At 52.4% G+C, this 16,043-nt stretch overlaps 1 pseudogene across 1 annotated transcript; it reads left to right on the top strand.

Moving 5' to 3' along the window:
- The first annotated feature begins 6,214 nt into the window (after positions 1–6,214).
- On the top strand, positions 6,215–8,683 carry LOC306951854 (protocadherin beta-15 pseudogene; annotated as a pseudogene). The gene has a single exon. The product of its transcript is annotated as a protocadherin beta-15 pseudogene (transcript).
- Positions 8,684–16,043: the final 7,360 nt, after the last annotated feature.

Raw genomic sequence — 16,043 nt, forward strand, 5'->3', positions numbered from 1 at the left:
ATGTCTGCTTGTTTAGATCTGCATTTGTAGTTTTCCTCCCATTCCACAAGAACGTAAGTGTAATTGGAAGCTGTGGATATTAACAGGAAACTGGGTGTGTGCTTTCTGAGTCTCCCCTAGATTTCAGTCCCTCAGCCTTCTAGCTCTGGGCACAACAGAAATTCCCTGTCTTTCAAGAGGTCCACAGAAATGTGTGTTTCTACTGACAGTCCTTTTGTGAGCTGGATGAGGACAGAGCCTGCAGGATGTGAGGGCTGGATTTGGTGCCACCTGTGAAGCGAGCAGAGTTCATCAGTTGCAGTGGTTGGCTTCCTGTAGCTGATGAGGGCTTCCGTGCAAGCATTTCCAGGCAGGCCACTGAGTGAGGAGAGTGGGACCTGCCAATGCTCCAGCCTGGAAATACGTTTGTCCTGCTCTATTTAATCTTCCAGCCACGTTCACTCGATGCACAGGGAGTTGCAGCTTTGCTTTGTGCACATGGGCTGCATTCTCTGACGTAAGAAGGTTTTTGTTATAATTCCCCATTATGCAACTTCCCTGTGTGACTTGTTTTGGTTTGTGTTGAATGCCATCGGTGTGCAGTGCTGTCTGTTGCAGTGAAAGGTTCTTTTTGTATTGAAATACTTTTGTATAAATGCTTCAGTAATTGTAACTTGAGGTGGAGCAAGAGCAGATAGAACTGGGGCAGAGCTGGCATGGCTGACGATCCACTGGAAGTGTAGTGGTCAGCATCTGAGTGTGTGAGAGAGCTTCTGAGGGCTTGGTTGTTTGTATTTGTCTAGAATGCCTCGTGTTCCCTCTACTCCCTTAAGCAGCAACAACAACACGGTGCATGTTTTATACGTACCATGTAAAGACAGGATTCTGATGTGTTCTGTGTGTTTCTGGATTGCCTCTGTAGTGGGGTTCTTTCGCCGGTGCCCAGCTCCTTTCTTGTCCCATGTGCTGGGTGATCATTTGGGCCATGCTTATCGGTGTGGGGGATGCAGAAGTGCAGAGGTGCGGGGCTCAGTGTGTGGGGCAGTTTTCTGGGGTTCCCTTCATTAGCAGTGACTGTGCCCAGCCGGTGCCTTTGTGGGTGGAGAAAGGAAGGGCTGTGTGCAATGGCATTGAGCTGCAGAGGGAAGCTGCGTTTGCAATTGGCATCACACATTCCCAGACCGCTGAGTGAGAAGGAAGGTTTCCCTGCATGTTCTCTGAAGGAACGTGATGAACAGAAATGTGCAGCAGGTTCTGAGAGTGCTGCTGTGGTTTGCTTTGTGTGGAGCCCTGTGTTCCAAGAGGTGCAGGCATTGCATTCCTGCTTTGCAGCGTTGTGCTTCTCCCTGTGTGTGCTGTGTGTTTTGCCTCCTGGTCATGATGTCTCTCCATCCAGCTGTGCTCTTTTCCAGCCACTCTGATGCATTCTCCTGCAGCTCAGCTGTTCAACTGGGTCATTGCTGAGTGCAGCAGCCAGCAATAGAGCTGCACTCGTGGTGTTGGGACACAGCGTAACACGTGGGTGTGCAGCGTTGTGGCTTGCCTGGGCTGCACTGAGTAAATAGGAAAGGTGCAGGCTGCATAGAGAGACAATGCTCTGAAAGTAATGCCTCCTATTTATTTCCATGGTACTATCAAGTGACAAAAGAGACACCGTCACAGTGTTGGATGGTGCAGATTCACAGCTGGAAACTGCTATTTTTAAACAGAGTCACTGTGACATCTGTGCATATTTAACGGTGGTGTACCTGAGCCTGCATGTTGTGCTCATAATAATCTGTATCAGTGGAGGTGACCCTGTGTTGCTGATGTTTAAACGCATCACCCACCACCTCATGGTGCTCAGCTCCGCTGTCTGGTCTCCATAAACCTTCAGCAAGCGTTGGTGAATCTCAGTGGGTGCAATTGTTTCTGCATGGAATAAGTCAGTGATGCCTGGTTGCCACATACGCACTTCCATGTCAGATGTCAGTTTATCAGACTGCCCTCTGCATCCATCTGCCACGTGGTTACCAAAGAGAATGGGATGTTGGTGGGAAGGTTCAACCTCTGCTGCCATACCTTCAACATCCACCTTGGATATCATGGGCCACCACAGTAGAATGGGAGGCATTACTTTCAGAGCAACCCTTAGAATGTACATTACTGTAACTATGAAAGGAACAAAACATTGAAGTTCTTAATATTTTTCTTGTAACTTCAAAAAAATAAAGAGGAACAAAACCATGAATCCAGTGGGATATTTGACCTTTTTTTGGTGACAGCAATGCATCAGGCTGGTTTGATGGGAATGGATGCATTTCTTCCTGTGTTCTCAATGTCTTCATTAGAGTTTTTTGATGAAATTTTACTCTTTCAATGGTTTATAATTTAAAACCGTTCTTCACAACTGTACATAGTTTGTAAATGCAAGGATGTGATTCAACAGTGATGGAGAATTGAGGGATATTTCTGTGTGGTGAGCTAGGGATTGTGAAAGTCTTCCCCAGCCAGGGCTGTAGCTGCACGGCCCCAGCTGCAGAAAGCAAAGGTAAGAACTGGGAGAAGGAAGATGTGCCTGCTATCAGTGAAGACCGGGTTGATGATCATCTAAAGAACCTGCAGGAGCAGAAGTGCATGGGACACAATGAGATCCATCCATGGGTTCAGAGGTGGATGAAGTGTCCAAAGTGCTATTGATCATATGTGAAATTTCTTGCCTGTCGGGTGAAATTCCTACTGATTGGACAATTGAAATATAACTCCTATTTTCACAAAGGGAAAAAAAGAAGATGCACTGATCTGAAGGCCACTGAGTCTCACCTCTGTGCCTTGGAAGATCGTGGAGCAGATCATCCTGAAGGTCCTACTGAGACACCTGAAAATCAGCGGTCATGACGGGTGGTACGTGCCTGACAAACACAGTGGCCTTTTATGATGAAGTTACAGCGTTTGCGGTAAAAGGAAGAGCAGCTGATGACATCTAGGTGGACTTGTGAAAGGTTTGATAAGATTGAGCATGACATCTGGTCACCAAATTGAACAAAAAATGGATGTGATGGACAGAGCACTTGGTGCTCAAGGAATTGGCTGGATGGTCACACTCAGTTGTAGTCAATACTGCGATGTCCAGGTGGAGGCCGTTGATGTGTGTCTGTCCTCAGGGCTCACTGCTGGCAGTGGTGTTCTTTAACATCTTTGGAGGTGACATGGCCAGTGGAACTGAGTGCACGCTCAGCAGTATTGCAGATGACACAGAGCTGAGTGGTGCAGTTGACATGCTAGAGGGAAGGGATGCCATCCAGAGGAACCTTGTCAGGCTGAAGAGGTGGTCCCATGCCAACCTCATGAAGGTCAACTAAGACAAGATCATAGAATCACAAGGTTGGAAAGGACCTGCAAGATCATCCAGTCCAACTACCCTGCCTTCACCATTGCTACCAGAAGCTCTAAACCAGATCTCGTAGCTCCTCATCCAGTCACCTCTTGAACACTGCCAGGGACGGCGACTCCACCACCTCCCTGGGCATCCATTCCAGTGCCTGACCACTCTCTGAGAGCAAAAGTTCTTCTTTATGTCTAACTTAAACCTCCTCTGATACAACTTGTGGCCATTTCCTTGTTTGTTGCCTGGGAAAAGAGGCCAAATCCCTCCGCATCACAGTCTCCCTTCAGAAAGTTGTAGAGTGCAATGAAGTCTTCCCTGAGCCTCCTCTTCTCCAGACTGAACAATCCCAGCTCCCTCAGCCGTTCCTCACAATACTTTTCTCCAGACAACTCACCAGTTTTGTTGCCCTTGTCTGGACACGCTCCAGGGCCTCAATGTCTTTCTTGTGGTGAGGGGCCCAAAACTGAACACAGTAGTCCAGGGGTGGCGACCCCAGTGCTGAGTACAGAGGGATGATTCCTTCCCTGCTCCTGCTGGCCACACTGTTTCCAATGCAGGTCAGGATGGCGTTGGCCCTCTTGGCCCCCTGGGCACACTGTGGGCTCATGTTCAGCCGAGCATCAACCAACACGCCCCGGTCCCTTTCCTCTTCACAGTCATGCAGCCATTCAGCACTAAGCCTAAACCACTGCATGTGGTTATTGGGGCCAAAGTGCAGGATCCGGCACTGGGTTTTGTTGAACCTCATCCCATTCATCTCATCCCAGCATTCCAGCTAATCAAGATCCCTCTGAAGGGCCTCCCTACCCTCAGGCAGATCAACACCACCCCCCAACTTGTTGTCATCTGCAAACTTTTTGAGGGTGCACTCAGTGCCCCTCATCTAGGTCATCAATAAAGATTTTAAACAAGATGGGCCCCAGTACTGTCGTCTGGGGGAAGCCACTTGTAATGGCTCACCAGCTGGTCTTTGCTCCATTAATTAGTACTGATGGGCACAGCCCTCTAGCCAGTTCCTTACCCAAAGAAAGGTATGCCTGTCCAGGCCACAGGCAGCCAGTTTCCCCAGAAGAATGCTGTGAGAGACCGTGTCAAAGGCTTTGCTGAAGTCTAGGTAGACTACACCATTAGCCTTCCTACCTACATCTACCAGTCTGATCATGCAGTCATAGAAGGTCAAGCAGAGCCTGCATTTCATGAACCGGTGCTTGATGGGCCTGATTCCCTGGATGCCTCACGTGTGCCGTGTGATCTCACCCAAGATGATTTGCACCATAAGTTTCTCCTGTACCAAGGTCAAGCTGTCAGGCCTGTGGTTCCCCAGAACCTCCTTACGGCCCTTCTGGTAGATGGGAGTCACATCAGCAAGCCTCTATTCCTATGAGATCTCCCCAGAGAACAATGAGCACTGGTAGACGGTGGAGAGTGGCTCAGCAGTCACTTCCACCAGCTCCCTCAGAACTTCAGGATGGAGCCCATCTGGCCCCACGGACTTGTGACAGTCAAGATGGAGGAGGAGCTCTCTCACTGCCTGCCTGAATCACTGGGGGTGTTTTCTGAGTAGCATGCAAGACTTGCAGATCATGCCGTAGAGTGCCCTGAGGATAGCTGGTCTGCCTATTAAGGGCAGATGTAAAGAAGGCATTGAGGTCCTCAGCCTTCTCCATATCCTCAGATAAGGAAAAAGTTTTCAGTGTGTTTGTAAGACAAATCGAGGAATGGTCTCAGAGCACAATTTGTGCTAATGGAACAAGGACAAGAATGTAAAAGCGGCCCTCAGTTTGGTGTCGTATCTTTTATTCTCTTGATGAGGTTTCACAATGAGAGTGAACAGCAGCGGTGACAATATGGTCTGCAGAGTCTGCAGTCTTAGAAGAGGCTGTATGAATTTTCATTTCTTTTATTTTCGTTTTTCTGCATTTCATGCAAGACTTTCAGATCATGCTGTAAAGTGCCCTGAGGATAAATGCCCTGAGGATAACCGATCTGCCTATTAAAGGCAGATGTAAAGGAGGCGTTGAGGACCTCAGCCTTCCCTCATCCTCCGTTAAAGAAAATAGGTTCAGTGTGTTTGGATGGATTGTAACGCAAATCCAGGAACTGTGTTAGAGAACATTCTGTGCAAATGAAACAGTGACAGAAGTGTAAAAGTGGCCCTCAGTTTAGTGCCATCCCTTTTATTCTTTCTTGCTGAGGATTCACAATGAGCGTGAAGAGCAGCAGTGACAATATGGTCTGCAGAGTTTGTCTAAAAACTCCATGAATTTTCATTTGATTTACTGTTGTTCTCCTGATGGGATTGTGATGGAGCACTGTCTGATGTGCTCCCCTTGAAATATCCTGTTCTCCAAACAGAGCAAGTGATTGCCACGCCGCGTGTGGAAATGTTGAATTAAAAGTGCAATGGCATGGAATATTTGGAAAGAGACGCTGCGTTGCGCTGCGTGTTTTCTTCTTTCGTTGTCCGCTGCGTGTGGCGGCGAGAGGGCGCGGGCAGGAGCGCGTCCCGTCCCCGGAGCAGTCCCGCCGCGGGCCGCAGGGTGGTGCTCGTGGCCAAGGCGGCGGAGAGCGGCTGCGGGCGGGGCGGGGAGAGGGAGTGGCCGAGCCGAGCCGAGCGCAGCGCAGCGCATCCGGGAGGAGGCGGCGGAGAGCGGCGGCGGAGAGCGGCGGCGGCGAGCGGTTGTCCGTGCTGCCGTGAGGTGCGTGTGTGCCGCCGCCGCGCTGTGACGATCGCGCTCCGGGCTCCGGGCTCAGTCCGCAGTCGGCGAGAGGCGGCGAGGGAGCCGAGCGGGGAGGGAGGCCCACCGTCCGTCCGTCCCGCCGCGCCGCGCCGCTGCCGGGCGCCGCTTCCCGCGGCGGAGCGCGCTTCCCGGCCGGCCGGAGGGCGTCCGGCGGCCCGGCATGGCGGCTGCGAGGCAAGTGCTGTGTGTGTGGGCTTTGCTGGGCGTGGCGCGCGTTCGCTGCGAGCCCATCCGCTACTCCGTGGCCGAGGAGGGCGAGAGCGGCTCGCCGGTGGGCGACGTGGCGGAGGACGCGGGGCTGGCCCCGGCGCAGCTGTCGGCTCGCCGGGCGCGCATCGCCTCGCCGGCCGGCCGGCAGCACTTTCGCTTAGAGCGCGGCAGCGGCCGCCTCGTAGTCGCCGAGCGGCTCGATCGGGAGGAGATGTGCGGACGCTCCCGCACCTGCACGCTCGCCTTCGAGCTGCTGCTCGCCGACCCGCTGCAGTTCTTTCCCATTGAGGTGTCCGTGGAGGACATCAATGACCACTCGCCCGTCTTCCCGGACGAACGGGTGACCTTTGAGATCCCTGAATTTACTGAAGCTGGCTCCCTTTTCCCAGTGGAGGCTGCTCAGGACCTGGACATTGGCAGCAATGACATCCAGGCTTACAGCATCGTTCCTGAGAACGAGTTCTTCACTGTCTCCTATCAGAGAAAACATGAGCATGACATGCAGGTCCAGCTGGTTTTGCAAAAGCCTCTGGACAGAGAGGAGCAGCCAGAGATGGATTTCACTCTCGTTGCCACGGATGGGGGCTCTCCACCGAGGAGTGGAACCACCCAAATCCACATCATAGTTCTGGACGTAAACGACAATGCTCCCATCTTCACACAGGATTTATATACTGGACACATAGTGGAAAGTGCCCCTGAGGACTCCTTAGTTCTCCGTGTGGTGGCCAACGATGCAGATGTGGGAATTAATGGTGACATTTCCTATCAGTTCAGCCAAGTGGTGAGTCAGAGCCAGTCAGCATTTACAATCAACACAAAAAATGGAGAAATTCGAATAAAAGAGCCTCTCGATTTTGAGACGAAACAGAAATATGATCTCAGTGTGCGTGCAACGGATGGTGGAGGTCTCTCAGCACTCTGTAAGGTGTTGGTGGAAGTGGTGGATGTGAACGACAACGCACCAGAGATCGTGGTCAGTTCCTTCAGCAGCCCGATCCCTGAGAATGCAGCACCCGGGACAGTGGTCGCACTCTTCTCTGTCACCGACAAGGATTCCGGTGTGAATGGGGAGATCAGCTGTGCCCTGCAAGAACAGCTGTCCTTCTCCCTGCGGCCAGCCTTTAAGAACTACTACGAGCTGGTGACCGTGAGCGCGTTGGACCGGGAGCAAACGGCACGTTACACGGTGGTTGTCACGGCCGCAGATGCAGGGTCTCCTCGTCTGAGCGGCAGCCACACGTTCACCGTGGACATCTCGGACGTGAATGACAACGCGCCCGTCTTCAACCAGACGTCGTACACCATGTACGTGCACGAGAACAACGTCCCCGCGCTGCTGGTCGGGGCCGTGCAGGCAAGGGACGCGGACGCGGGAGCCAACGGCCAGGTGAGCTATTCCCTGGTGGCGGCCGATCCGCCGGAACGAGAGCCGTGCTCGTGCGTGTCCGTGAACTCCGAGAGCGGAGCCGTGTTCGTGCTGCGTCCGCTGGACTACGAGCAGCTGAGGCAGGTGGAGGTGGTGGTGAGCGCTGCGGACGCGGGGTCCCCTCCCCTGAGCAGCAGCGTCGTCGTCCGCCTGCTGGTGGTGGACGAGAACGACAACGCGCCGCTGGTGCTGCACCCCAGCGCGCAGGACGGCGGCCCTGCTTGGAGCGAGCCGGTGCCCGCGTGGGCCGAAGCGGGGGACCTGGTGAGCAAAGTGGTGGCCGTGGACGCCGACTCGGGGCAGAACTCGTGGCTTTCGTACCGGCTGCTGAGGGCCACGGAGCCGGGGCTGTTTGCCGTGGGCGCCCAAAGCGGGGAGGTGCGGCTGAGGAGGCCGCCGACGGAGAGGGACGCGGCGAAGCAGAAGCTGGTCGTGCTGGTGCGGGACAACGGGCGGCCGCCGCTGTCGGCCACCGCGGCGCTCAGCGTGCTCCTCCTGCACGGCTCCCGGGACGCTGAGCTGCCGCAGCAGAGCCCCGCCGCGCACGACGACGACGGCTCCCTCACCGCCTCCTTGATCGTCGCCTTGGTCTTGGTCTCGCTCCTGTTCCTGGTGTCGGCGGCGGCCTTTGCGGTGTGCAAGGCGTGCAAGAGCAAGGAGCCGAGTAGCGGGCACGTGCTTTACGGCCCCAGCGGCGTGCAGAGCTGCGTGGCTGACGGGGCCGCTGCCGGGACCCTGCCCCACGCCTATTGCTACGAGCTCAGCCTCAGCACGGGCTCGGGCAACAGCGAGTTCCAGTTCCTCAAGCCCGTGCTGCCCAGCCTGCCGGCGCAGCGCTGCAGCCCGGGGGTGGCCGGCGACGATGCCGAGCATTTCCCGGCTGTCCCTGTCCCCGTGGGGGATGCTGATGTCGAGAGCCCCGGGATGCAGTCTGTGGGACAGTTTCACGGCTTTTAATACCACTGGGTCTGCGCTTCAGGCAGCATCACGGCTTGTTTAGTGTGGCTCCTGTGCTTTGATAGTTAACTCCATGTCTGCTTGTTTAGATCTGCATTTGTAGTTTTCCTCCCATTCCACAAGAACGTGAGTGTAATTGGAAGCTGTGGATATTAACAGGAAACTGGGTGTGTGCTTTCTGAGTCTCCCCTGGATTTCAGTCCCTCAGCCTTCTAGCTCTGGGCACAACAGAAATTCCCTGTCTTTCAAGAGGTCCACAGAAATGTGTGTTTCTACTGACAGTCCTTTTGTGAGCTGGATGAGGACAGAGCCTGCAGGATGTGAGGGCTGGATTTGGTGCCACCTGTGAAGCGAGCAGAGTTCATCAGTTGCAGTGGTTGGCTTCCTGTAGCTGATGAGGGCTTCCGTGCAAGCGTTTCCAGGCACGCCACTGAGTGAGGAGAGTGGGACCTGCCAATGCTCCAGCCTGGAAATACGTTTGTCCTGCTCTATGTAATCTTCCAGCCACGTTCACTCGATGCACAGGGAGTTGCAGCTTTGCTTTGTGCACATGGGCTGCATTCTCTGATGTTAATGGAAATCATGAAGAGGGTAAGAAGGTTTTTGTTATAATTCCCCATTATGCAGCTTCCCTGTGTGACTTGTTTTGGTTTGTGTTGAATGCCATCGGTGTGCAGTGCTGTCTGTTGCAGTGAGAGGTTCTTTTTGTGAGAAGTGCTTTTGTATAAATGCTTCAGTAATTGTAACTTGAGATGGAGCAAGAGCAGATAGAGCTGGGGCAGAGCTGGCATGGCTGACGATCCACTGGAAGTGTAGTGGTCAGCATCTGAGTGTGTGAGAGAGCTTCTGAGGGCTTGGTTGTTTGTGTTTGTCTAGAATGCCTCGTGTTCCCTCTACTCCCTTAAGCAGCAACAACAACACGGTGCATGTTTTATACGTGCCGTGTAAAGATAGCGAACTTGCAAACAGAAATATGCAGCAGGTTCTGAGCCCTGTGTTCCAAGAGGTGCAGGCACTGCATTCTTGCTTTGCAGCGTTGTGCTCCTCCCTGTGTGTGCTGTGTGTTTTGCCTCCTGGTCATGATGTCTCTCCATCCAGCTGTGCTCTTTTCCAGCCTCTCTGATGCATTCTCCTGTAGCTCAGCTGTTCAACTGGGTCATTGCTGAGTGCAGCAGCCAGCAATAGAGCTGCACTCGTTGTGTTGGGACACAGCGTAACACGTGGGTGTGCAGCGTTGTGGCTTGCCTGGGCTGCACTGAGTAAATAGGAAAGGTGCAGGCTGCATAGAGAGACGTTGCTCTGAAAGTAATGCCTCCTATTTATTTCCATGGTACTATGAAGTGACAAAAGAGACACTGTCACACTGTTGGATGGTGCAGATTCACAGCTGTAAATTGCTTTTTTAAACAGAGTCACTGTGACATCTGTGCATATTGAACGTTGGTGTACCTGAGCCTGCATGTTGTGCTCACAATAATCAGTATCAGTGGAGGTGACCCTGTGTTGCTGATGTTTAAACGCATCACCCACCACCTCATGGTGCTCAGCTCTGCTGTCTGGTCTCCATAAACCTTCAGCAAGCGTTGGTGAATCTCAGTGGGTGCAATTGTTTCTGCATGGAATAAGTCAGTGATGCCTGGTTGCCACATATGCACTTCCATGTCAGATGTCAGTTTATCAGACTGCCCTCTGCATCCATCTGCCACGTGGTTACCAAAGAGAATAGGATGTTGGTGGGAAGGTTCAACCTCTGCTGCCAAACCTTCAACATCCACCTTGGATATCATGGGCCACCACAGTAGGAGGAGAGGCATTACTTTCAGAGCAGCCCTTAGAAGGTACATTATTGTTATTAGGAATGGATACAAACGTTGAAGTTCTTAATATTTTTCTTGTAACTTCAAGAAAATAAATAAATAAAGAGGAACAAAACCATGAAGCCATTGGGATATTTGACTTTTCTTTTGATAGCACCAATGCATCAGGCTGGTTTGGTGGGAATGGATGCATTTCTTCCTGTGTTCTCAATGTCTTCATTAGAGTTTTTTGATGAAATTTTACTCTTTCAGTGGTTTATAATTTAAAACCTTTCTTCACAAATGTACATAGTTTGAAAATGCAATGACGTGATTCAACAGTGATGGAGAATTGAGAGATATTTCTGTGTGGTGAGCTAGGGATTGTGAAAGTCTTCCCCAGCCAGGGCTGTAGCTGCACGGCCCCAGCTGCAGAAAGCAAAGGTAAGAACTGGGAGAAGGAAGATGTGCCTGCTGTCGGTGAAGACTGGATTGGTGATCATCTAAAGAACCTGCAGGAGCAGAAGTGCATGGGACCCAGTAAGATCCATCCATGGGTTCTGATTCAGTCGAAGTTGCCAAGGCTCTTTCCATCATATTTGAAAGGTCATGGCAGTCTGGTGAATTTCTCACTGATTGGAAAATTGAAATATAACTCCTATTTTCACAAAGGGAAAAAAAGAAGATGCAGGGATCTGAAGGCCACTGAGTCTCACCTCTGTGCCTGCCAACATCGTGAATCAGATCATCCTGAAGGCCCTTCTGAGGCACATGGACAACAGAGGAGGTGATTGGTGGTAACCAATGTGGCTTCACCAAGGACAAGTCATGCATGGCAAACCTGGTGGCCTCTTGTGATGAAATTAAAGCATCAGTGGATGAATGAAGAGCAGCTGATGTCGTCCAGGTGGACTTGTGAAAGGTTTGATAAGGTTGCGCATGACATCTGGTCACCAAATTGAAGAGACATAGATTCGATGGATGGGTTTTGATTGCTGGATAGAGAATTGTCTGTGTGATTGCACTCAGAGTGTTGCAGTCATTGCCACAATGTCCATGTAGAGGCTGGTGATGTGCATCGGCCCTCGAGGGTCAGTGCTGGGACCGTTTCTATTTAACATCTTTGTAGGTGACCTGGACAAGGAAATTGAGTGCAGCCTCAGCAAGTCTGCAGCTGACACCAAGCTGAGTTTGCAGCTGACATGCTAGAGGGAAGGGATGCCATCCAGAGGGACTGATCAGGCTGAAGAGGCGGGCCCATGGCAACCTCATGAAGTTCAAGCAAGACAAGTGAGAAGTTGTGCACCTGGGTCAAGGCAATCCCTAGCTGAAATACAGGCTGTGCAGAGAACGGCTTGAGAGCAGCCCTGAGGAGAAGGATCTGGGGGCGTTGCTTGATGAAAGGCTCAAGATGGGCGACAATGTGCTCTGCAGCCCAGAAGGCCGAAGCTTTCCTAGGCTGCATCAAGAGAAGCATGGCCAGCATGCTGAGGGTGGTGATTCTGACCTCTACTTGGCTCTCTTTAGACCCCGCTTGGAGTACTGTGTCCAGTTCTGGTGCCTGCTACACAAGAAGGCCATGGAGCTGTTGGAGCAGGTCTGGAGGAGGGCCACGAAGATGATGAGAGGGCTGGAGCAGCTCCGCTATGAGGACAGGCTGAGAGAACTGGGACTTTTCAGCCAGAAGAAGAAAAATGCTCCGAGGGGATCTTATAACGGCCTTCCAGCACATGAAGGGGCCACAGGAAAGGCGATGTGTTTTCACTGAATGGGGGCCTGCGTGTTGCGCTCATATTAATGTACAACTGACCTTGCCACTGCTGAATTACATCGTGCAACACCTCATGGTGCTGACATGCACAGTTTGGTCTCCATAAACATTCATTAAGCCTTGATGAATGTCAGCAGATATGATTGTTTCTGCATTTAGGAATTCAGTGATAGTTCGTATGCATTTACATGTCTGAAGCAGATTTGTCAGACTGCCATTGTACTGCCATCCATCACTTGGCACCAAAATCCACAATGGCATATTGGTGGGAACACTTAGCCTCTGCTGCCATACTACCAGCATCGGCCTTGGAGAAGTTGGTCCAATGCAGTAAATAAGGAGGCATTACTTTCAGAGCCGCCCTGGTAGATTATGCAGAATCGTTGTTATGTAAGAAATAAAACATCAAAATTTTTAGTATTTTTTGTACAACTTCTGAAAAAGGAGGAACAAAAACATGAAACCAATGGGATATTTGATCTTTTCTTGGTGACAGCAATGCATCAGGATGGTTTGGCGGTAGTGGATGCAATTGTTACGGAGGTCTCGATGTCTTCATCAGAAATTTTGGATTAAATGTTTCTTACTTGGAAGCAACAGTTGACAAGTGTATATAGTGCCCATAAGTAATGACATGAGTAAAGGGTGATGGTGAATTGAGAGATATTTCTGTGTGGTGAGCTAGGGATTGTGAAAGTCTTCCCCAGCCAGGGCTGTAGCTGCACGGCCCCAGCTGCAGAAAGCAAAGGTAAGAACTGGGAGAAGGAAGATGTGCCTGCTGTCAGTGAAGGTGAAGTTGGTGACCTTCCGAAGAACCTGCAGACGCACAAGGGCATGGGATCCAAGGAGATCCATTCACGGGTTCTGAGGCAGACCAAGTTGCCAAGGCTCTATCCATCATATTTGAAAGGTCATGGCAGTCTGGTGAAGTTCTCACTGATTGGAAAATTGGAAACATAGCCACCTTTTCAAGAAGCAAAAATCAGAAGATGGAGGGATCTGAAGGCCACTGAGTCTCATCTCTGTGCCTGCTAAGATTGTGGAGCAGATCATCCTGAAGGCCCTACTGAAGCACGTGGAAAATAAAGAGGAGGTGATTGGTGGTAACCAGCATGGCTTCGCCAAGGGCCAGTCATGTATGGCAACGTGGTGACCTTTTATGATGAACTTACAGCGTCTGTGCATAAATGAAGAGAAACTGATGTCACCTACCTGGACTTATCCAAAGGATTGGACACGGTACCGCATAACTTCTTGATCGCCAATTTGGAGACAAGTGCCTTTGATGGATGGATCTCTCACTCTGTAAGGAATTGGCTGCACGTTTGCGCTCAGAGAGCCGTGGTCAATGGCTCAATGCCCAAGAGCAGTTCTGGGATGAGTGGCGTTTCTCAGGGACCGGTGCTGGCACCAGTGCTATTGGACATCTGTGTGTGTGACATGGACAGGGCCCTGAGTGCGGCAAGGTGGTTGGAAGTGGCTGATCCTTGAGGTTCCTTCCAAGCAAAGCCATTCTATGATTCTGTGATTGTGTGCAGCCTCAGCAAGTTTGCGGATGACACCGAGCTGAGTGGGGCTGTGGACATGCTGGATGGAAGGGATGCCATCCAGAGGGACTGATCAGGCTTGAGATGCGGGCCCATGGCAACCTCATGAAGTTCAAGCAAGACAAGTGAGAAGTTGTGCACCTGGGTCAGGGCAATCCCTAGGTGAAATACAGGCTGTGCAGAGAACGGCTTGAGAGCAGCCCTGAGGAGAAGGATTTGGGGGCGTTGCTTGATGAAAGGCTCAAGATGGGCGACAATGTGCTCTGCAGCCCAGAAGGCCGAAGCTTTCCTAAGCTGCATCAAGAGAAGCATGGCCAGCATGCTGAGGGTGGTGATTCTGACCTCTACTTGGCTCTCTTTAGACCCCGCTTGGAGTACTGTGTCCAGTTCTGGTGCCTGCTACACAAGAAGGCCGTGGAGCTGTTGGAGCAGGTCTGGAGGAGGGCCACGAAGATGATGAGAGGGCTGGAGCAGCTCCGCTATGAAGACAGCCTGAGAGAACTGGGGGTCTTTAGTCTGGAGAAATGCTCCGAGGGGATCTTATAGCGGCCTCCCAGCACTTGAAGGGGCCACAGAAAGCTGGGATGAGAGCTTTATAAGGGCATGTAGTGGCAGGATGAGGGGATATGGCCTCAAGGTGGAAGAGGGTAGATTGAGACTAAGATTAGGAAGAAATTCTTTTCTGTGAGGGTGGTGAGACACTGGAAGGAGTTACCAGAGATGCTGTGGATGCCCCACCGTGGAAGCATCCAAGGCCAGGCAGGATGGGGCTGTGAGCAACCTGGGCTAGAGGGAGGTGTCCCTGCCTAGAGCAGGAGAGTTGGAACTAGAGGATCTTTAAGTTCCCTTCCAACCCAAACCATTCCAGGATTTATGAAGTCTGGTAAAGACACGTAGTCAGATTTTTGTGCTGAATACCTGGTTGCAACTCCGTCCATTCAATTTGAGAATTAACTGCAAATACATTTATATGGGCAGGAAATCATATTTTAGACATAAAGTCATGATTTTTTGTTGCAGTCATGAAGCCTGTTTCCAAATTCCTTTTTCATACTTGAAAGCACAGCACTCTTTGCTGTTCAGTGTGCTTTGTTTTGCAGATGTATGAAAGTGCACACAATTCCTTCTTCTTTTTTCCATTTTCCTGTTTGCACCGTGTTTTCCTACTGACATATCTATTCCTTAACGTGTACTGCCACCCCACAGAGAATAAGGGAATGTTAGAAAGAAGATGCTTAGGCACAAGATACTCAAAATTCACTGGCAGTGTATTATGTTGAACCGTGAAGTGTAATGTTGTGAATGAGGATGGCATTGCCTGTGGAACAGTTAGGGGAAGGGTCTTGGTGCCATTTCTGTACTAAAATGGGTGGTGTTGTTCTGACAAAGTTTGCAGAGGTGGATTATTTTAAGGGGAAAGATCTGCAGAGCAGAAGCAGAGTTTTGGAAACACTTGGGGGTTTTTTGGTGATCGATGCTTGCAACTGAAGAAGAACTAATTAGGAGATGTTGTCATCCCCTTGTCGTTGCCCCTGTGCTTCCTACAGCGGCTGTGGTTGTGTTCGGGGCTGATTTTAGCGGGTGCGCGGTTTTGGGTGGGTCGGGCTGGCGGCTGTCGGGGCGGGCGAGGAGGCGGGGAGGTGCCGGGCGCTGAAGCTTCGTTGCGTTGTCCGAGGCGGCGTGCGGGCAGTTGCGCGGGCGCTGGCTGTGGGCGCTGCCCGTGGCGGCGGCGTGTGTGAGTGTGCGGCAGCGGGGGTGCGCGCGTGTGTCCCGGTTGCGTGTGGCGGCGAGAGGGCGCGGGCAGGAGCGCGTCCCGTCCCCGGAGCAGTCCCGCCGCGGGCCGCAGGGTGGTGCTCGTGGCCAAGGCGGCGGAGAGCGGCTGCGGGCGGGGCGGGGAGACGGAGAGGCCGGGCCGAGCGCAGCGCAGCGCAGCGCATCCGGGAGGAGGCGGCGGAGAGCAGCGGCGGAGAGCGGCGGCGGAGAGCGGCGGCGGAGAGCGGCGGCGGAGAGCGGCGGCGGAGAGCGGCGGCGGAGAGCGGCGGCCAGCTGTTGTCCGTGCTGCCGTGAGGTGCGTGTGAATCGCCGCCGCGCTGTGACGATCGCGCTCCGGGCTCCGGGCTCAGTCCGCGGTCGGCGAGAGGCGGCGAGAGAGCCGAGCGGGGAGGGAGGCCCACCGTCCGTCCGTCCCGCCGCGCCGCGCCGCTGCCGGGCGCCGCTTCCCGCGGCGGAGCGCGCTTCCCGGCCGG

This window comes from Tetrao urogallus (genome assembly GCF_951394365.1).
Source record: "Tetrao urogallus genome assembly, chromosome: 14".
Taxonomy (NCBI): domain Eukaryota; kingdom Metazoa; phylum Chordata; class Aves; order Galliformes; family Phasianidae; genus Tetrao; species Tetrao urogallus.